Source organism: Antechinus flavipes, chromosome 2 (assembly GCF_016432865.1).
Source record: "Antechinus flavipes isolate AdamAnt ecotype Samford, QLD, Australia chromosome 2, AdamAnt_v2, whole genome shotgun sequence".
NCBI classification, from domain to species: Eukaryota; Metazoa; Chordata; class Mammalia; order Dasyuromorphia; family Dasyuridae; genus Antechinus; species Antechinus flavipes.
In genome coordinates, this window is record NC_067399.1 from 435,875,190 (window position 1) to 435,899,237 (window position 24,048).

Sequence of the window (24,048 nt, forward strand, 5' to 3'; positions counted from 1 at the left end):
AAAACAAAAAGTCGTCTTCTTTGCCAATCTAAACCATCTCATTTCTGTTCCATTCCCTACTTTCTCTTCAATGCCAAACTTGAAAAAGTTAATTGTGTGCAATTCTGTCCCTTCTTCTGTAGCTCCTCTCTTTTTTTGCAATCTGACTTCCACTTCTGCCACTGGAGTGAGACTGCTCTCTCAAAGGTCACCAGTGACCTCAAATTCACCAAATCTTCTTTTTGTCTTTAACCACCTTCTGACATTATAGATTGCCATTATCTCAAGTGGTCACCATCTATTTCTTTGGTTTAGGCTATGTTTATTTTAAAATTATGAACTAATCAGTCAGCAAACATTCTAACATGTAAAGAAAAAGAGACTTGTATATGAAACTTAACTTCTGTTACATAGTCTGCTTTTTTAAAAGTGTAAATTAGCAACATAATCACTCCATTTGCTTGTGAACTTTCTGTATTTTTGTTTTATGGATATTCTTTCCTTGCATTTATTTATTCATTCACTTATTTAATTTTGTTATCACTATCACTTTGCATTAACTCCCCCTCTCCCCTTCTCAATCCTCAAGAATTCCTACTTCTGATACTTACAACCTGTGAGATCTTGGACCTCCTTGGGTCTCAGTAAAGCAGTTAAGCTAGATAACTTTTTCAGTATCTTCCAAGTAGTACTCTAAGATTCTCCTTTTGTGCTATTATTGTCACTCTCTGGATTATTTATTTGTATATCTTATATCATTAGAATATAATTTCCATGAGGGCAAGTTTGGTTGTTTTTTGTTGTTCAAATTTTGTAACTACTTTAACTTAGCACAGTCCTCTGTACTCTGTGGTGATTAATAAATGTTCACTAAATGAATCTTTAGATTCTTCTTCACTATCTTGTAAGTAAAAAGAGATAAGGATCTTCTTCATGGGCCCAGGACATAATCCAAACAAAATAATGGCTATCAAAGCCCCAAGGTGATCATGGCCCTATTCCTAAATGGGTAGAAGAAACATGTTTTGACCACAACAGGCATGATCAGAAAACCAGAGCTATTCCCATTCAAACATTGCCCAGGAAAAAAAGTTCTTTAACACCCTAGCATTCAAAAAAGGCATGAAGAAAAGTCTTTGGTTTTTTGGTTATTTCAGGAGAATACTTACTGAAAAATGATCCGAGAAAATATTAAAGGCTTTCAAGACCTCCAGGAGTGTTTGTTTGTCTCAGAGGAAAAACTCAATGACATGATTTTTATCTCAATGATGGGGTACAAAGGCCAGATTGTTTTCATTTTCTTCTCAAACTGTAACCACTAATTATCTCACTTATCCATCACATCCATCTCAGACAAACCTCCGAAATCCAATGTTAGCTCTCCATCACATTTCTCTGAAAACTAGATAATAGGATAAGAAATCTGGGCTTTGGGATCCTCAGCTCCATGAGAAGACAGCTTCCCAACATAGTAAAGTGAGCCTTCATCATCTGGTCCATTAACCAAAACAAAGTGGAGAGGCACATGAATGACACGACCCAAGTGGTTCCCGTAACTCCTCAGTATGATGTCTCATAAATGGGCAGACATTGTTCCCACTGGCTGCCTATGGGGCCAGATGTGCTCAACATCTGCAAAGTTTTGGAAAAAAGACAATACAGGGCCAGAGAAGAGAAAAGAACAAATGATCTTTTTGAAGACACACTAACGTTAGGCTGTTTGTGGGTGCATTTGTGAAACAGCCTCAAAATACAAAGGGCCATGACCACAAACTTGTTCAGTTTCTTTCCATTGAAGCATCAAAGCTATTAAGGATTTTCTAATGAAAGACTAATAAATATTTCTCGTCTTTCCTTAGAGGAGAGGAAAGTTACAGTGTAGAGAAGAAGAAACTCTTTTATAAGACTTGCCTTTATTATCATTTATCCTGCCCTCTCTACATGTCCAAAAATACAGGTTGCTTTTGTCAAATCCCATCTCATACAAGAGGCCTTTCTCAATCTCTTTACAGTTACTAGCTTCTCCTCTGAGATTATTTTCCATCTATTCTGTCTATATCTTGAATGTGTCCAGTTATTTACAAAATAACAAAATTACATGTGTCCATGTTTCTCCCTCCCATTAGAATGCAAAAATCTTTCACACAATTCATGGAACCCTCTCTGTAACTTGGGACACACCCTCTGGGATTCTTTTTCTGCCAATGGTCAATTTGCTTTATATGTCCTGCAAGTCCTTTATATGTCCTTGCCCACATTCCACCTTCTCTGCCAATTGATCCATGAGGTAAGAGCTTGGGGATCAGCGTGCCTTCATTTTATTGCCAGCAGAAAGATGAAAATTCCTGTTGCTTCTCTGCCTCAAGAGCCATCTGGCTTATTGACTAAAGAGGCATACGCCAGTAATAATAATGATAATAATAATAATAAACATTTATATGATACTTATTATATAAACACACACACATATTAGCTTATAATGCTAAGAACTGTTTTAAGCACTTTTTTATTATCTCACAACAACCCTGGGAGGTAGACAAAATTATTATCCCTATCTTACAGATGAGGAAACTGAGACAGTCAGCGGTAAAGTGATTGACCAGGACCACAAGAGTTGATAAGTGTTTGAAGCTACATTTGAATTCATGTCTTCCAGATTCCAGCCCAGTACTCCATTCACTATACCATTTCCCTGACAATATTTTGGCTTTTAATCATCCAGCAACAATATAATGTTTGTGGGTAATGGAGTCTATGCTGGGTAGTGTAGCCTATGTCTCAAAAAAAGAAGATGCCCTTCCTGAAGATTCTGACATCTGCTCAGGACATGTGATTGCATCTTCTTCTGTCCCACTTGGGTAGCCTCATCAGACAGGTTACATGATACTTGGAAATCAACTATGCTTTAGCAGGTCTGTACAAATTCACATTGGTAGAGAAGAGGTTTCTGGACCCACTCAGGTGAATTCTGTGTATTAGGCTCCAAATTAGCATCAACTTCTAAAAAACATATTTATTACCTCTTCTAAGAGGCTAGGAGAAAAACCCCCAAAGTACAAACCTAACTATGGAGTTCATAGAGTATCAGGTCTACAGACCCGATCATGTGTATATCCAAGGAGACACTAGGAATAATGGTGAATTAACAAACAAACAAGACCAAATAAAGCCCAGATTGGAGGGAACTTGTTCCCACCATTGTTGAAATGTGTGGCCATCTCAGGGGACAGACACAGTTTGAAAAGCAGTTTTGATGGGTAAAGAAACTACAGACAGTGTGGAAGATTTTGACAGTCCTGTGTATGAGGAATAGTGAAAGAAGCTTGGAGGTCTACCAGGGGGCTATTGCAGGGAGCCAAGTTATTACAGAAGGAATGATACAGGATGTCTGAGTTAGTACAGAGGGGCATCAAGGTTATCACAGAGAGATGGTACAGAGAACCTGTATTAGTTTAGAGGAATGATCTAAGGGGCCTGGAATAACAAAGAAAAGGTACAAAGGAAGGATTCAGGAGGCCTGGGTTATCTTAGAGAAATGGTCCAGGGGGCTAGGGTTAACACAAAGGAACAGTAAAGGGGGCCTGGATTAGCTCAGAGGGATGATTCAGAGGACCTGTGTTAGGTCAGAGAGATGATCTAGGGGACCTGGGTTAACTCAAAGAGATGGTGCAGGGGGCCTGGGTTAGCTCAAAGAGATGGTCCAGAGGATCTGGGTTAGCTCAAAGGAATGGTACAGGGGGTCTGGGTTAGCAGTTGAGATCCTTTCCACAGCTAGGTGCAAGTTTAATGGAGTCCTAGCAGGTCACAGACCTGGAATCAGTACAGTGTGCCAAATAGATATTTTGAAAGTGTTTGTCTTAGAGAAGCCTTAAAGGTCTTGAAAACTTGAAAGCTGCTTCTTTCAAGTTGCCTAACCCTTCATTGTAGCATGGACTTGGATCTGAGCATTTATATTAGTAGACAGTAGTTTTTACAAAGCTGGAAAGACTTTGAATACAGATCTTGGACCGATAATATGCCCATCATCTGAAAACCAATCTATCTAAATCAGAAAAGTTCTTGGTCAGGTTTGCTGCAAAGGGACAGATTTTTGTAGACACTTAAAAATTATCAGCCAAGTCTCAGAGAGGTTGGTTGTGATCAAGATCAATGGAGGTGGGAGATGGGAGTGGGGAAGACATCCATCCCAATTGAATCATAGGCTGTAGAAATATTTAAGAACCAAAGCAATATTTAAATTCAACTACAGAGATATCTAATGCTTCAATCATCTCAAAGAGGTAGATATGACAGATTTCCTTTAAGTCCCAGGGCAACTCAGTTTCTAGTGAGGGCTAAATCTCAGAGCCAAAGAGTTTATAATTAGGTAGAGGTCTCCCAGCTTCTGCTTTTGCCCTTCCTCCAATGTATCTTTCACACCACTGACAGAATAATTTTCTTTATCTACAGGTATGTTTTATTATTCTTCTACTCAAAAATCTTCAATGGTTCCCTAACATCTACCAAGTTCATATTCCTTGACTGGCATCAGCAATTGTGCTTTTGTAGGATTTTTTTGTCTTACAAAATAGGTAATCATTCCACAATTTGGTGCCATTCTACATTTTCAGCATATGCTTATATTCTTCTTCTTCATGCTTTCTCTAGTCTGACGAAACCTGAATACTTGCGGGTCTTCTAACATACCCAGTATCTTTCTGCCTCCGTGTTTTTCTTCAGGTTTTCTTCAAGTTGTTTTCCATGGTTGTAAAGCCATTCCTTAAATTCCTACTCATCCTCTAAAATCCAACTCAAATGCCATCCTTCCATGAAATGTTCCCTGATCCTACTGTCAGTAACACTCTACCCATGCAATCTTTGCTTTCATGTTTCTATTTCATTTATTACATAGTGTGAATTATAGTTATATATATCAATGCATGATGTTTTTATTTGTTTCTTGGACTAGTATAACCAAAAAAAAAAAAATCCATTCCCTTAGAGAAATTCACTTTGTTAAAGATAAGCTCTTCTCTACATATCTTAGTCATGCCCCAGATGATAGACTATCTGTTATCAGGTCCATACTTGAAGTTTTGCCATCTTGATAGAACATACCAGAGACCACTTCACTTGTATAACCTCTGAGACCCCAGGGATACTGTCTCACATGACAAAGCATTGAAGGGGACTTTATTTATCTTTTTTATCTCCAAAATATGTCTTGTATCTGACCATTTCTCTTTGTTCATGAAAGCATCCATTTGGGCACTCCTCTGCTCCATCCAAGATAATCTCAATAGGATTCGAATTGTTTCTCTGTTTCAAATTCCTTGTTAATCCAAGCCACCTTCCACTCAGCTACCTAAGTGATTTTTCTTATTCATAGAGATCTGATCATGTAACCATTCTATTTAATCAACTCCACTGGCTCGATTATCTCTAGGATCAGCTATATATTCCGCTGTTTCTCTTTTAAAGGCCTTTACAACTTGACCTCAATGTATCTTTCCAATCTCGAAGTACATTATTACCCCCTTTTTTCAGTTCTCTTTGATCCAATCAAGCTGTCTCTTCCTTCAGTTCCTCACACATGACCTTCCATTTCCTATCCCTGGATTTTTGTACTAGCTGTCCCTCATGCCTTAAACATCCTCCCTCCTCATTTCTAACTCACAGAATTCATGTCTTCCTCTAAGAAGAATCTCAAGCATCATATTCTATGTGAAGTTTTTTTCTGATTTCCACAACTCCTAGAATTTACCTTCTTCAACTACTTTGTACTTATTTTCTATTTTGTATATATTTAATCTGTACTTATCTCCTCTATTAGGATGTAAACTTGGTATGAGTAGGAATTATTTTGTGTTCTCAGAACCTAGGACTAGGCTTGGCACAGAGGTAGCACTTAGAAATGCTTGTGCATTAGTAAAAGTAAGCTGAATTATGCCTCCAGGACATCGGGTGGATCAGGAGAATTAACAGACACATAAGGGCACACCATCAGTCAACCATCCAACAATCATTTATTAAGCACCTATTGTGTGCCATGCATTAGAGATAAAAAAAGACCAAAAAAAATACTACAAAAGCACAAGTCACAGCCCTCAAAAAGCTTATATTGTAAACGTGCACATACATAGATATGTACTAAGGAGATATAAAGCAATTTGGGATGGAAGGAGGAACCTGAACTAGGGGGAATAAAAAAAATTCTATTTAGAAAGCAGTACTGGAATTGTCGAAGAGACCCAAGGATTCTAGGAGGTGAAGGGGAAGAAGGCATACATTTCAGAAATAGAGAACAGACTAGCACAAAGAAATGGAGGCAGAGAATAAAACAAGAAAGGTGAAACAGCAAGAAGGCAGATTTGATTGGACCAGAGAGTATAAGAAGGGGCATAATGTACAATGAAGCCAGAAAAGTAGTTTGGGGAAAGGATGTGACAGACGCAAAATAGGTTCCTTTCAGTGTTAGATCTATGATCCTATGATTACCTATCACCAAACAAAAGCTTTGTACACGATAGGCACTTAAATCTGTGTTTATGGTATCTTTGAATTGAACTGAACTGAGCTCAAGGTTCAGTTCCTGGCAACTTTCCATGTACTAAAAAAAAAAAATCCTAGAATATCAATGGGACTTTAGACAGAACTCAGTCTAACTGCTGATATGTAAAGGGAGAAAATATTTGTCCAAAATAACGTGAGTAACTGAGAAAGCAGAACCAGAATTAAGGTCTTCTAGCTCCCCAGGCCAGGATGTTCTCTCTCTCTCTCTTTCTTTTCTTCCCTCCTTTATGCTCCCCTTTGCAATTTCCTCTGTTTCTTTCATAAGGTTTCAAGATAAAATAAAATCTCCTTAGAAAAAACATTTTATATTGTGACTAAAAGAAGACTGTTCACCTCAGAATGTGAGCTTACATTACCACTATTAATTAGCCCAAAAGACTTCTTCTCTGCTCTCTATTCCTATTCTTCTTCCTTTTTTACAATGCATAGTACAATCTAGTTGATGCAGTGGATAGAGCACTGGCCCAGAAGTCGGGAGTGAGTTCAGATCTGGTCTCAGACACTTAACACTTTCTGGCTGTGTGATTCTGGGCAAGTCACTAAATCCCAACTGCCTCAGAAAAAAAAATACATAGAACAGGCATACCCCTTTTCCTCTGACAATCTCAGTTGTTTTATCTGTAAGATGGGGGCAATCTGCTTTTCACAAAATGATTGTGAAGGAGGTGTTTGCATACTAGAAGGAGTTTTTAGAAATGTGAGCTCTTTATGTTTGTGTGAACTATTACTCTTATCTAGAATACCTGGCAAACATAGAATTCCTCTTCCCAGATTCAAAGAATATCGAGATAATGTGATGATCTGTTTTCAGTGGAGTTAGATATAGTCATTATCTTTCTTCACATTCACCAAATTTCAAACATCCAGACTCCTGGGAGTGAGGCCAACAGATACCCTATTCAATAAACTCTAATGGTCCCTTGTTACTTCTAGCATCAAATATAAAATTCTGTTTGACTTTACAATTTAAGTGCCCATATCAATGAAATCACAGAGCCAGTGTCTTTTCCTATCTCAGAATTTCCAAAATAAAAAATAGAATGGACTTCGGTAATATGGTAGTGAGTTCACTGTCATTCATCAGAAGTATTCGGGCAATCTGAAAAACCAGGATCTCAGAATCTCAGTAATGCTTTCAGGCAGCATGATGTATCCACATAAATCACTACAAGTAGGAAAGAGTCATCAGTCTTGGGAGGTTTTCTATTATGTTCTGGAAAGCAGCAGATTTGTCTATTGCTAATGTCAGGTTGACAAATTGTTGCTTCCTTAGAGATACTCATGACCATAATGATTTGTATCTTCTTCCTCTGGTAATTTTTTAGATGATCTAATGGCAGCTTGTGTATTTGATCATTCTTCCTTGGTCTCAGGCAGCTACATCTTTCTTTCCCCTCTCTTCTTCATGAGAGCTTCACTCCAAGAGTTCACTGGTCTTTGTCTTCTTTTTCTCCTTTGTCACTTGTCCTTCCATCTTCTAACTTCCTGGAACAGGTCGGGATTCTCTCTGTCTCTTCAAATCTTGTTTCCTCTTTTTTTTTTTTTTTTTTTTTTTACATCAAAACATTATTCTATTTGATGATGGAACATTCCCATCTCCCCGGTAACCTGGAGAGCCAGAGTCACCTTCACTCTCAGGGATGTGGTAGAGGAGATTCCTGCTTTGGGGGAAGAGATGAAACTGGCATGACTTGATTGAAGGGCAGCTTGGTATAGGGAAAAGAAGGCTGGGGTTCAAATTCCACTTCTTATATTCATTAACTGACTAATCTTGAATAACCTTTTGGTTGGCCTCCCTGCCTCAAGCCTCTCCCCAGTTCAATCCATCCTCCATTCATCTACCAAAGTTATTTTCCTAAAGCATAAATCTGACCACATTACTTTCTTACTTAGTAAACTTCAATGGCTCCCTGTTCCTTCCAGGATCAAATATAACATCTTGATACTTTACCATCCCTTTATATCTTTTAAGATCGAAAACCCTGCCCTGCTTTCTGACTGTATTTTCACTAACTGCTCCAATTTCTTTCCTTCTTCATCTCTACCTATTGACTTTCCTGGTATCCTTCCAACTCTCAGTTTAATCCTCCTTTTTCCATAAGGTTTTTCCTGATTCCTCTCAATACTAGAGTCTTCCTTCTGAAATAACCTCCAAATAGCACATATTCATATATACATATGTACATGTGTTTGTATATAGAATTGTTGTCATGTTATTTCCCTGATTAGTTCCTCAAAGGCCAGGATGGTTTCTGCCTTTCTTTGTATCTCTAGCACTCAGCACAGTGCCTGGGCCTTGTGAGAACTTACTAAGTACTTGCTGACTTGACTTGATCTTGGGCAAATCATTCATTTTCAATTTCATTTGCCCCATCTGCAAAATACAAAAATATTACTTATAAGCCTTTATTTCACAGGATAATTGTGAGATTCAAATGAGACAATGTCCAATCTATAATTACTGTGATTATGATCTCTAAAGTCACTACCAACTCTCATATTCTATAATCCTAGTACAACTCTCTCACTTTGGAAATAAATGAATGAATAAAAATCCATTAAGTGTACCAAGAACTGTGCTAAGTGCTGGGGATATAAATAGAAAAATAACACAGTCCCTGCTCTCAAAGAGCTCACATTCTAATGAGGGAGATGAAGAAGAAGAAGATGATGATGGTGTCAAAGAAGATGATGAAATGAGGAATCTGGTGTGAAATATTATGTGACTTGTTCATGTTCATACACTGACAATTCATTATTTTTCCAAATTTCTAAGACAAATTGCTAACAATAGCTCTCTCATATCAGACTTATGAATTTTTAAAGTCCATGTATAAAACTTTGTTTATTTGACTAAAATTAGCCTAATGCTCTAGTTTCTCAAGATCCTTTAGGTTCCTGACTATTAATTATTGTGTTAATCAAACTTTACATTGTATACTTTATCCAACTCATTGATAAATATGCTAAACTGCAGAGATGTAAGAGCAGACCCCTGGATCACTCTATTGGAGACTTCTGGTCAACCTGTGGTTGTGTTTCATTTTTGAGATAAAATAGTGGATGATGGGTGATGTCTTGACTTGCTTACAAATTGGATTTAAGTGAGGCAGAGTTACACAAAATCATTACCCTCATTCTTTCTTCCAGATTCAGTGAAGTCCAGTGGTAGCACAAAAGTAAAAATGGCTAATGATGGATAGCCCAGGATACAGTGAATGACTTTGGTGGCTTTGGACTAAGTGCTGCATATTGCCTGCTTCAGCTGCCTTCATGGCCATTGGAACAAATTGTTTTCATCCATCCATTCATCTTTACCTGCTTGAAATAGATGTTCCCCTAACTCACCAATGGCTTTGGGATCCATAGGTTATTCTCACCTTGGTTTAGCCCATCTGCCAAAACCATTTTAATGGGGAATGACCGCTATCCATGCTACAGCTTCTTGGAGCCACAGGTGAGAATTGAGTAGCAGGTGATAAATTCACCAAAGGTGATTGAGCAGCTCTAAAAAGTTCAACAAGCCCTCATTCCAGAAGTGCTAGTCCTCCCTGAATGCTACATACCCCTCTATACTCAGCCATTCAGACAATTCCAAATCTACCTCACTGTACTATCACTTTATCTTTATCTGTTTTCCTAAAAGAATTGTAAGAGATACTTCATCAAGTATTTTACTGAAGTCTAGATAAGCTAAATTTATAGCATTCTTAGTTTATCTGTTTAGTATCCCATATATATTTTTTAAAAAGGAGGGGAGGGTGTGTGAGGTGATCAGGTCAGCATGGTCAGGCCTGTTTTTGGTAAAACTATGTTGGCTCTTTATGATCACAGCTTCCATTTCCAGATATGCTATAGTCATCTGTTTAATGATCCCTTCCAGAATTTCCCTAGAAGTCAAGCACACTTTCTACTGTTTTCAGACTCTATTATTTTCATTTTATTTGGAAAAATCAGAGCATTGGCACTCCTCCATTCTTATGGTACCCCTCTCATTTTCCATGATCTTTTAAATATCACTGGAAGTAGCTCAGTGATCAGAACTGCCAGTCCTTTCGCTACATGAGGATCTAGTTCATTTGGACCAGATGACTTGAATTCATCCAGGGCAATGAGGTGTTTGCTTAATATCTCCTTTTATGCCTTAGGCATCAATTCCCTGTTATGATATTGTTGTTGTTCAATAGTTTTTCAGTTGTATCTGACTCTTTGTGACCCCCATTATGGTTTTCTTGGCAGAGACACTAGAGTGGTTTGTCATTTACTTATCCAACTCATTTAACAAATAAGGAAACTGAGACAAATGGGATTAAGTAACTTGACCAGCAAATTTGTGTCAGAAGCCAATTTGAAATCTTAAAAATGAGTCTTCCAGATTCTAAGCCCAGTGTGCCCTACTAGCTATCTCTCTCAGTTATATAAAGTCATGTAAATACAACCTCCCACTTAATTCAGGAATTCCTTCTACAGCACCCCTGACTGGCGTAGCCTCCCAGTCTCTGCCTGAACACTATCAATAATGAGATAACATTTTTTTCCCAACCTTGCGAATGGTCAGTTCTTCTTTTATTGACCTTTCATTTCCTCTTGCTATCTCCCATCCACCTTCCTGATTATACTCTCTGGAGCCAATCTTCTTTCTTATGACATTCCTTGAGGTACTTAAAGAGAGCTATCTAGCACCCCCCCCCCAAAGTCCTCTCTTCTTCAGGTTAAACACCCCAACCTCTTATTGCTCCTCAAACTTTTCACTGTCCTATAGATACTTCAATTTATCAATACTTTCATCTCTACCTCCTAGCTTCCCAGGTTTTCTTCAAGTTTCAGCTATAGTCTCATCTTCTACAAGAAAATTCCTAGGTTTCCTCATTCTTAGTGCCTGTCCTCTGAGATTAACTCCAAGTTAATCTTTTATATATTGTGTTTGTGCACAGTTGTGTTTTTTTTTACACCTTGTCATTCCCTCTTCCTCCCAATCAGATTGTGAGTTCCTAGACAGCAGGGACTATTGGGTTGGGTTTGGGTCTTTTTTTTTGGTGGGGGGAGGCAGCAGTGCAGAGAGAGGTTCTTTGAACAATGCCTGGAAAACTTAAGTACTAAAAAACAATGTTTTTAATACTTCATAAATGTCAGTTGACTAATATGCCATACCAAAAATTGATGTGGCCTGCCAAGACAGATGCAGTTTGATCAAGGCAGGGGAAAGTGCGACCAACACTTTCCTTTTTTGGACATGTGATTTCTATCCATGAAAGCCAATATTGCATTAAGCTTTTTGAATTGGCCCCATGCCACTGACTTATATTGAAACTGAGTTCACCTGAAATACTGTTGTCACATCTCTTTTTTTATACAAATGTATAATTTATTTATTTTATCCAAAAGTATTGTACAAACAAATGTAACTGATTTATTATTATTTTAATATTTTTAGGTTATTTACATATTTTCATGAGTCATGTTGGGAGAGAAAAAAAAAAAAACCAAAACAAAAGGGAAAAACCACGAGAAAGAAAAAAAGAAGAAAAAAAAGGTGAAGATAGTGTGCATTGATCCACATTCAGTTTCCATACTCTCTGGATGAGGATGGCATTTTCCATTCAAAGTTTATTGCAATTGCCTTGGATCACTGAATTGCTGAGAAGAACCAAGTCTATCATAGTTGATCATCACACAATCTTGTTGTTGTTATGCACAGTATTTTCCTGGTTCTCTTTACTTCACTCAGCATCAGTTTATCTAAATCTTTCCAGGCTTTTCTAAAATCAGCCTGTTCATCATTTTTTATAGAATAATAATTTTCCATTGCTTTTACATACCATAACTTGTTTAGCCATTCCCCAATTGATGGGCATCTACTCATTTTTCAATTCTTTACTACTACAAAAAGAGCTGTTACAAACATTTTTGCATAAATGGATCTTTTTCCTCTTTTATGATTTTTCTGGGATACAGACCCAATAGTGACACTTCTAGAACAAAGGATACACACAGTTTTATAGCCCTTTGGGCATTGTTCCAAATTGCTCTCCAGAGTAGTTGGATCAGTTTACAACTCTACCATCAATGAAATGCAACTGATTTTTGAAGTCAAATAGAATACTTTAAGTCACTGTGTAAATGTGAATTATTACTATTATTTCTTGTCATCTTTCTCATTGAAGTTCAGATTGAAATGATTCTAGGACATGTCACTGTCCTCCTATTATTCTTTTATATTCCATGTTTTATAAACTATTGAAGGAGGTTAAAAATTTACTTTCTGTTGTTAATAATGTTAATAATAAAATAGCTAACAGACAGAGTAGTATTAAGCACTTTAAAAACATTATCCCATTTTTTTCCCTCACAACAAACCTGGGAAGAAGGTAATTTGATTATTCCCATTTTACTTATGAGGAAACTGAAGCAAACAGAGGTAAAATGACTTGCCCAGGGTCACATAGTTAATAAGTGTCGGAGGTCAAATTTGAACTCAGGTCTTCTGATTCATCATGCCATCTAGCTGCCTATAAAAGTATTAGAAAGAAAGTTCATTTTTCTGTGGGCTTCCTGAAAAGCATCTTTAGCACAACCTAGAAGACAACAAAGCAACAGGGAGAATAGAAACTTTACCCATGAATTTGATCTCCTCAAAGAAGTGGGGTCTGTTCTCAGACTGAGGTGATATGTTGCAGTAATTTCATTCTTTCCTTGTCTACTAATTTCCTAGTCTACTAATCATGGAGGCTGGACTCATTCCCTCATGATAATTAGTGCTTCTGCAGTTTCTGCGGATCAGACCTAGTCTGGAATTGCCATCATAAACCCCTGTTTCCACAAACAAATGCTTATGACTCAGCCATTTGTTTGATATATTTTTAAAAACACTTTATTAGCTAATTTCACATGGGTGTTATTGATCAAGAATCTTTTCATTTTGCTTTTAGGTCCTGGTCTTTTTGTAGACTTCTTATCTTATTATCCTATTCCGCCCCCCTCCCCTCGCCAAGGCAATTGTGGGTTAAGTCACTTGCCTAGGATCATAAAGCTAAGAAGTGTTAAGTATCTGAGATCATATTTGAATTCAGATTCTCCTGCACCATTTAGCTGCTCCATTTTCAGACTTCCATCCCCAACCTTTTCCTTTGACATCTTTAAGCCTATGTTCTTGTCTGAAGGAAACCAACATATCATATCTATAGGTATCATCTTCATTCACAGCTTTAATGTGCCATCCAGATTCAAACTCAAAATCTATTTAATCTCTATCTTTATTTGGTACACATTAGGAATATTAGGTTTATTGTACCCAGATGACATTCTGATACCACTGAAGAACAGTCACTGAGATAAAGGAACCGCTTAGTTTTTTGTTTTGATAAGCCATAAAAACTTGATGATTCATAGACATCAAATGGTTGATAAGATATTTTGGTTCAGCTTCTATAATTTGGAAACCATAATCAGTTCTATTTAGGTGAGATGATAATAGATTCAAGGTTAGGCAGAATTACCATCAACTCGAACTGCCTTCCTGAAATGCCATGTTTTATATGAAATATTGATGACATTGTGTGTGGGTAGCATGTTTCTTTATATTTATTTTTGTTACTATAAAAATAATAACAAATAATAGCATTTAAATAGCACAATAAACTTAGCAAAACAATTTATGTTTTGTATCTTTATAATCATTACAAACCTTTACACATATGCATTTGCCCATATGTAAACATGCTTTTAAAACAGGTGGCATGTTTTAAATAGAGAATGGTTTTCCATGTGGGTATCAAGTACTCTTACATTCTCACCATTGATCCTCTTCCTTGTGATCCTATTTGGGTTCTTGGCAAAGATTCTGGAGTATCTCCAATTTAGTTTACAAGATGAGGAAAGTGAGATAAAAAGAAATTTAGTCATTTACCCTGGATCACACAGTATTAAGTAGGTGAGGCAGACTTTGAATTCAGGTCTTCCTGATTTCAAGTTCAGTACCTTAGCCATTACTCTACCTCTCTGAAGCTTTCTACCAAGAAAAGTGGTATCAGGCTTATATCTGGTAATTCATCTATCCCTGTGAAGCATTTGAGATTATATAATTTTTCTCCCAGCTCTGTCCCTTCCAGTTTTTCAGAAAAGTGAGGATTTCAATGATCTCTCAACATAATTGTTCTATTATTGATTACTGATACACGTTCTGTCTAATTTTATCTAATTTACATTTATATGTTGGACTTCTTGGAATCATACAGATACAGAAATTTTCTACAATCTTCTTTCCTGAAAGCTCTTCTCCCCCTCCCCCCGCCCCGTCCTGATTTCTTTATTTCTCTTGCCATTAAACTAAAGTGAAATTGATTTTTGGTTATTCATTTTTTTCTGAGCATTGCTTTTTGATAGGTCTGTCTTTTCAAAATCATTAGATACTTCAGTACTCTCTTTGTCATGTTTCATTAGTAGTTTAATTTTTGGAATTTACATTGAGTAAAAAATTTTAATAACCTGCAGTCTTTGACTTTTTTCAAAATTAGTAACTCCTTAATTTCATCTAATTGAGATTTAGCGATGAAGTTTGTTTTTTGTTTTTAAATTGTTGCTCCACCCTGGTCAACAATATGTTGTTGAGTGATATGGAGCTGAGGGCTTCACTGACAAAAACCAGCAGGAAGCTCTGAACAAGAACTGGTGAAATCTGTTTCCAATTTTGTTATGATGTAGCCCTGGCACATAATGAAAGTCTTAATGTCTTCAGTCCATTTTCTTCACATTCAGTGGTTAGACTCTAAGCATTTCTGTCAGGTAGGATATTAATATTTCTGATGTGCTCCAAGGTATCATCATTATTATATCAATTATTAAATTAAATATTCACTAAATAAAATACTAGCTAAGAATTACAACAACAATAATATAATAGGTATCATGGTGCAGTGGATAGAGAGCTGACCTCAGACTCAGAAAGTCCCAAGTTCAAATTCTGCCTCTGACATATAAAAACGATGTGGGCAAGATACTTAACCCTTCAATGCTTCCATGTAACTTTCTAAGATTTCAAATTACAAAAAAGTGGCTGATCTGATTGAAGTATGATTTTTTCACTTTATTTTTCTTACTTTTTGCTAATATGGCTAAAATGGAAATATATTTTTCAGGTGTTCACAAACCTAATGGCTATCATATTGCTTGCCTTCTCAATGTGTAGGGAAGGGACTGGATGAATGAATCAGGGAGATAATTTGAAACTCAAAATTAAAAAAAAATGAATGTTGAAATATGTTTTGCATGACTGTACATGTATAATCTATATTAAATTGTTTGCTTTCTCAGAACACTGGGAAATGAGTATGGACCACAACATAACATTTCTATTCTTTCTGTTATTTTGCTTGCATTTTTGTTTTTTTCTTCTCAGGTTATTTTTATCTTCTTTCAAAACTCGATCTTAATTATATCCTAAAGTCATCAAACTCAGGATGCCCATTGTTTGCTTGGCAAAGTGATGACCAGCTAGTTGAGTTGAACTGACCAGCCACTATTGTATATTATTTCTCTTGTATAAGCAATGGGATTTATAAATGTGACACTGGTAAAGGAGGAAAAAGACAGAGGTCCTAGGCTTAAACTGGATTCTGTCCTATCTTTCATTTTAGGTGGCTAAGTCATATAACCTCTCTGGATCTCAGTTTCTTCATTTGTAAAATCCAAAGGTATCACCAACTCTAGATCTATGATTCTATATGAAAGATACAGTGTTTGGGGTTGCAATTTGACCAGGGATTTTATAAAGGTCAATTGAGGGAAGAAGGATACAATCCCACAGCATCTTGGGATCTCATTTTATAAGATTACTTTTTTTCAGCATGTAATTCTATTAATAAGTTCAATAAAGAAAAAAAATCAAATTATACAAGTTACAGGAAATAGATTAATCTTTTACTATCTACAGCAATTGAAAAATTGAATCTTTTAGGCTGAATCTCCAGACTTGAAGGGATTATATTAAGGTTCTTTCTTTCAAGGAAATTCCCACATGGTAGAAAAACATCCCCCATATGAACTATGTGACTTAACATTAGATGACTCAAAAAGTCTCCTCCAGTTCTAAGACACCAAGAGCCAATCTAATTAAAATTTATTAAGCCCTGACTATGAGCAAAGCATGTCTCTATTGTCATGTCAAAGCATGAAGAGTCCAGGTTACTTTCTGGAGGTTCAAGCCTAATCTTTATAGGGGGAAAGGAAGGGGAGGGGAGGAAAGGGGAAGCCTGCCCATAATTTGGAAAGTATTCTACACTTGGAAGCCCTCACCATTCACTCATTGAAGATGGGAATCAGGTGAATATTGACTTTCACTTACTCTTATGTCCCTGTAATGACTACAATAGTGTTCAAAGAACCCAAGATGCTGAAGAATATTTTGGGAATCAATGGGAACCAAATTACTCAGTACAAGCTCACATTTGAGGACAGAGATGAAGTTTTGGTAGTTTTTCTCTTTTTTTTCCCTTGAAAATTTTTGCTTCTGAAGTTTGGCTGTGTCCTACTCTTGATAAGGGTTCTTTCTCTTAAACCAGTGGAGAGAGAAAATGAACTTTTAACTGTTTCCTAATTATTTTCTTTTTTTTTTTTTTGATGATCAATTTTGAAAATAAATATTATATATTATTTTTTCCTTAAATTTTTATTTTCCCAGTTACATGTAAAAACAACTTTTGGGGGGTTACATTAATTTTTTTAAAACATATTTCCTTGTGTTGGGAGAGAAAAATCACAACAAAAGAGAAAAACTATGAAAGAAAAAAGTGAACATAGAATGTGTTGATTTATATTCAGCTTTCCATAGTTCTCTCTCTGGATGCAGATGGCATTTTCCAGTCAAAGTATCACTTTTTTTCACAATTTTCTTTTGAGATTCAAACTAAAAGGTTATAAATATATGAGTACGATTAACAGCTTTCTCCCAAGTGTCTTGTGAGTAGGGAGTTTTTAATCTTCTTTATGACATAGGATTTATTAGCCTGCCATAAGTATCTATGAGCAGCTAAATGAGGTAGTGGATAGAGTGCTGGGCCTAGAGTCAAGAAAATCTGTGTTTAAGTGTAGTCTCAGACATTTACTGGTTAAATGAGTCATGTAACCCTATTTGCCTTAGTTTGCTTATTTGTAAAATGAGTTGGAGAAGGAAATAGCAAACAACTCCATTATTTCTATCAAGAAAACCTCAAATGGAGTCAACAAATTGGACATGACTGAAAACAATTAAAAACCAACTACAAATCCTATAGACTCCATCTCAGAAAAATTCTTTTAATGTATTACAAAGGAAAACAATTCTTAATTATAATCATCAAAATATATTTTTAAAGTTCACAGACCCCAGGTTAAGGACCTTTGCTCAGTCTCTTAAGGTGAAATGATGAATCTAGAGCAGGATGTAATATCCTGTGCCATATATATCAGCTCTTTATTCATAGGAATATATGGACAATCAGATTAACAGATCTTCATAGAAAGAGAGACAAATTTTAATAAAAGTTAAGCAGTGAGATAAGTGACTTTTGCGATCATTGAATTAGACTATATTTAAGGTTCTGTTCAGCTTGACTTTCTGGATTAAAAAAAAATTGGGACATATGGATAGAGAAGATCTTGGTATGCCCTCTTTTCCTTCTTTTACTCTCCACCTTCAGAATCCATTCCATACCTGCCATAAAACAGAAGCCATATACCCAGAGCGCGAATCAATGTGACCAAGACTGTTAGAATGCCTCTACTCCAATGTAGATGACCTCATCTGCATGGGTGTGGGGTGAGGAGAGAAGCCCCTCTATCGAGGCAGACCCATCCATACCTGTCTATCCTTAGCTACTGTCAACCACAACTTCCCATACATTCACTACTGAGGGTTTCTTCAACATATCCTCAATTTTCTTGACATCTCATGGACAGCAATGTATAGGCCATCCATCAACATTATTCTCACAATGTACATTTCTCTGAAAACACAAAAAGAATTGTGGTGTAATAAACTTGTAGTCAGGAAGAAACAGTATTCCAATGCTGCCTGAGATACTCTCTGTGTGATCCAGGGCAAGTATCTGCCCAAGGTCTATTTGAAATGGCAGTGATTCAACACCTGGTGCAACATATCCCTCAGAGCCCTAAGGTTCAAGCTAACAATCCTCTAACTAAAAACATATTCCAAAACCCCCAGGTAGAAGCATCCCCCAAGTTAGCTCCATAAAGGCAGTTTAAGAAGATAAAAATCGATAAAAGCCTCCCACAAAGAGGTAAGAAGCAGTTGGCATAAAGGTTCTCTGAGGCCTGAGAAACTCTGTGCCAAAGTCCTAAAAACTGCCTTTATAGTCATCTTGGCCAGATGGAAGCAAAGTTAACCCATACTGCTCCAGTTCTGCACCACATTCTTATTCCACCAGGATCCTGGACCACATGAGCATCTCTTTGGACCTCAGTTTTTTTTAACTTTAAAATTAGGATGCTGGACACAATGACCTCTAAAGTCATTTCCCATTGGGAATCTATGATTTTATGACATTCTTTTCAATCCTTCAACTTTGTATTTTATCAAATTCAATGCATGACCACCTGTTCCCACTTACCTCCAATCTTTTGAATGCTCTCCCTATGAGACTCATTTTATTTTCTTCACAATCCAATAGGTCTTGGGGAAGCTAGGTGGTGCAGTGGATAGAGAAAAGAAAGAGCAAGAAAACCAAAGATAGTGGATAGATTCCTGAAGACAGGAGGACCCGGGTTCAAATCTAGATTCAAACATTTAACACTTCCTAGCTGTGTGACTCCCGGGCAAATCACTAAATCCCAATTGCCTCAGGAAAAAAAAAATTTAATAGGTACCCTACCTGACAGGCTCTGTATTAGACAACAGGAAGAGTAAGACAGAGAAAATGAATATTGTATGGGATGCAAACAGAGTCTACTAGAATTGTGATGGCCAATGGATTCTGCCAAGGACCCCTACAAATATCTATTTTAATTTCAAACACTATAGGTAAAATTCATTTTCAATACATTATCACTGATAGTTCTGATTAATGAGAAATTCTGAAAAGCTTAACCAGAAAAAAGGAGTTTAACCCCACCTTTTCTTCCCTTCCCAAATGTTTTGTTTGCTGCCTGGTCCCTGCTCACTGCCCTGGGGAGCCTGCTGGGCAAAGCAACAAGCCTACTTTATCTGCCCTCTTGGCTTTGTCAACAACTCTGTATTTGACCAGGGCTTTGAAGCTTACTCACCAAGAAACCAATTACAAGGCACAGCAAACAGAGCAGCCCTTTTCTGAAGAGGCCGCCCACACTCTGTACCAGGCATGTCACAGAATCAATTCAGCTGACATAACAGCAGCCTAGGCTACCCCACTGATCCTGCCCTGCCAGGCAGTGTTTGGATTGCAAGTCTATTGGAAACAGATGACAGATGCCATTCCCACCATGGAGGAGACACCTGCAGGACTCAGAGGCTGCCCGGAACCTTCACAAAGTTGATGACTGTCAGAAAAGCTTCAGGGCATGTAAAATTGGACAGGAGGTTTCCCAGGCCCAAAAGAGAGCAGAAGTCAGTGTGTCCTTTACAAAGCCTTCCAACTTAATATCTATGATCTATAATGCCACGGAGATACTGAAGAGGCAGTATTTCTACTTCCCCTGGAAGTACCTGACTCTTCATCACTGGAAATTTGTAGTTACTGGACTTTGGACAACTTGGGGTTTCCAATGTGAATTGTTAGGCCATTCTCTTTAGACTAATTGTAGATCACAGTAGAGGCCTAAAAATGTTTCAGGGTTTAAAGGATTTGTATGTTCACTCTAATACAAGAATATCTGGAGGATCTCACCATCTCTAAGGAATCTCTCTTCCATTTGGACTTAAATAGGCCATCCTCCATGGCACCAATGGGTATCCCTGGATTTTGCCTCTTTTGGTGTTTGATGCTATATGAATCAACAAATCTATGAAATTCACTTAGTCCTATCCTGACAGAATGTGAATTCAGGTCTTCTGAGGCAGGCAATTAATCTGGTATAATGCAGCTAAGTATATTACCCTTTTGTAAATATTCTATTTGTGTTTTGTTATACTGATTACCTTCCCTGAAGCACTTAATCTGGTAATACTTCAATTCAATTAAATAAGCATTTATTGAGATCTTACTGTGGTCCAGGAACTGTGCTAGGGTTGGGCACACAAAAACAAAGATGTCTCTATCTCAAATGCAATCTTACAGGTAAAACCCCCCAAAAAGGTGTCTCTAGAGAGCGATGTAGCACAACAGAAAGATCCCCAAATTTGGAGTTGGAGACTTTGGGTCATCTCCTTTCTAGGCCTGTCTTTTATTTTCTTTCTTTCTTTTTTTTAAATAATAAGCTTTTTATTTTCTAAATATATGCAAAGATAGTTTTCAGCATTCACCCTTACAAAACCTTGTGTTCCAATTTTTTTCTCCCTTTCCCCCGCCTCCTCCCCCAGGCAGCAAGTAATCCAATATATGTTAAACATGTGCAATTCTTCTAAATATATTCCCATATTTATCATGCTGCTCAAGAAAAATCAGATCAAAAAGGGAAAAAATGAGAAAGAAAGAAAAGCAAGCAAACAACAAAATGAGTGAAAATATTATGTCGTGATCCACATTTGCTTCCCATAATTCTCTTTCTGGATGCAAATGGCTCTCTTCAACACAAGTCTATGGAAATGGTCTGGATCTTTCTTTTCTCATCCAAAAAATGAGGAAGGGGAGTCGGGTTTGATAAATGTAGTGACCCACTGAGTTGTGTCTGAGACTGTATGGGAACTCCGGTCTGCCTGATTCTAAGCCCAGCACTCTTATCACTTTACCACCCAGCTGCCTCTAGATGCATAGGCCAAAGGCAAGTCACTTAAATCTCTTAAATCTCCTGCTCTTTCTCTTAGTTTCCTCAGTTGTAAAATGGGAATAATAACAGCACCTCTCTCACAGAGTTGTTGTAAAGGCCAAATGAGATGAATTGACAAGGCTCTTTGCAAACCTCTAAGTACTATCTATATAAATGTATGCTCTCAGCATTATTGCTACTATTTGACTATGGTAGAGAATACAAAGTTACAATAAACTATAGCCCCTGGATTCACATTACTCAGTTTAATGGGGGATAAGGCCCCAATACAGAGAGCTAGAATATAAAATAATTATTCCCTTTCACCACACACACACACACACACACACACACACACACACACACACTTACTTACCCTCCTGGTACATTCCCTTACCTCCAGCCCATAGAATTTCCTTCAAGGTCCAACTCAAAGGCTACCTTCTTTACAAAGCCTTTCTTGATTTCCCATAGTTATTAGGTGCTTCCCCTTCTCTCTAAAATTATCTAGTATCTGTCCTAAGTGATATCTATTAATATAAGTACTAGAGGTCCTCCAACTAGATCCGGGATTAAGTCTCTGTGAATTTCAGGAAACCTTTTTGTTGTCCTATTTGATATGAAAGGAAATAAATTCTATAACATCATGTATAAGCACTCAAGAAATAAGACCAATTAATTTCAGTGAAGTAATATTACCAAATACTTCTTGTCACATCTAAATAAGTCCTCCTCCAGAAACAGAACTAATGAACTTTGAGGGCAGATGGAAACATATTTTTTTTTTACATTTTTAGTTTTCTTGCTCTTTCTTTTCTCTTCCTTCCTTCATTTCTTCCTCTTCCCTCCCCTCTTCTCTTTCCTTTCTCTCCACTTTCCCTTCTCTTCCTCTTCTTCTTCTCCCCATCTCTCTTTTTCTTTCTTCAACAAATGGAGTAAACTTCATTGGACTCATGTCAATATCTGCTGTGCGGGCACACTTGCTATTTCTCACATACTGCTCTCCATTTCCAATCTCCTTTTTGTACTGACTTTCCTCCATGCCTAGAATGCCTTCCCTTCTCATTTCTTCCTGTTAGCTTCCCTGGCTTTCTTCAAGACTCAGTTCAAATCCTACCTTCTTTGCCAATGCCCCCCAGAAGCATTCTCTGAGATTTCCTTCCATTTACCCTAAACAGGTTTTGCATGTTCATAGCCACTCGATTATCTTCTAGACTGGAATGTATGCTCCTTGAAGGCAGAGACCATACTTTTGCTCCTTTTTTAAATTTCTAGCACTTAGTACAGTGCCTGATAGTAAGTAATGAACCCATTTACTGTTTGAATAACTGAGAAAGTACTGATATTATCTTTGAGATTTTTGGTTCAGGAGACTTAGGCTCTGGCCACTGATGGAACTTCCTGCAAGTCTAAGTCTAAAGCGTCAGACTCCATGAAGTCAGAAGCTCCTCCATCAGATTTCAGACTGGCAGGCCAAGCGTGGTCAGCACAGAAGCTGGGAACCTGCAGCTTCCTGAATCTTTGCTGAATAACTTTTCCCTGTTAACAGAAACCTTTGACTGATAGATGGTCTGTGAGTGAGCGAATTTCCTTTTACATCCCAAACTGAAACACCATTTGGATCAACAACAGATATCAAGGAAATACAAAAAGGTCCAGAAAATGGCCCATAAGCACTTCTACAGAAGAGTCTGTGGAAAGATATGAATGAAAATAGTGTAGGATTTGGAAATAAGGATGAGCTGTGAGCTACACCACAGGAGGATGGGGTAGAGAACAAGAAATCATTCAAATAAATCAGAGTAAGATAGGTGAACGATTCCATTTCCATCCACTTTGAGTGACCAAGAATCCTATCCCTCATGAGCCCTGGCTTATAGCAGTCTGTGGGGAGAAGTCCTAATCTTAAAAGCTGATCTAGTCTTTCCTCTGGGCAGGGAAGGGGGATATCAGTTTTGTCTTCCAACTGTAAAATCTCCCCAAACTAAACCCTGCCACAGTATAAAGCAATTCCCCCCAAAGACAGATAAGAGGAGAGATACTGGGGGGGAGAGGAGGGAGGAGGAGGGGCTGCTTTGCCTTGTCCTAAGGGGTTTTTCATATACTGAATCCTTTATTTCCTTCCAAATTTATTCCCTCCAAATTCTAAAGTTAGAATATTTTCCCAAGGAAAACAGAAGTCTGATTATCAAAGATATGAGGGGAGGGGAAAGGGGAAACTATGGGAGAAAATAGAAAACGCCTCCCCCTCTCCAACCTGAAGTAAAAGACCACAGCTACATCTAGTTTACTTAGTTTAGCATGAATATTCAATATCTGCAATTCAGTATTTGCCATTCAAGATTGAAAATAATGGTCTATTATTTCCTTATCTCCCCACCCCCAAATTACACTGTATTTACTTTGTTATGTAATTGGTATTTGCTTATCTCTGTGTATATGTGTGTGTGTGGTTTCCCTGGTAGAATGTAAACTCTTTGAGAACAGATGTGTTTTCATTTGTCCTGATATTCCAAAATTTAGGTCTGACCATGGCACACATCCCATTTCCTCTCCTCAATAAATTCCACTGGCTCCTTATTACCTGTAGTTGTTGTTTAGTCACTTTTAAGTCATTCCAGCTTTTTGTAATCTTACTTGGGGTTT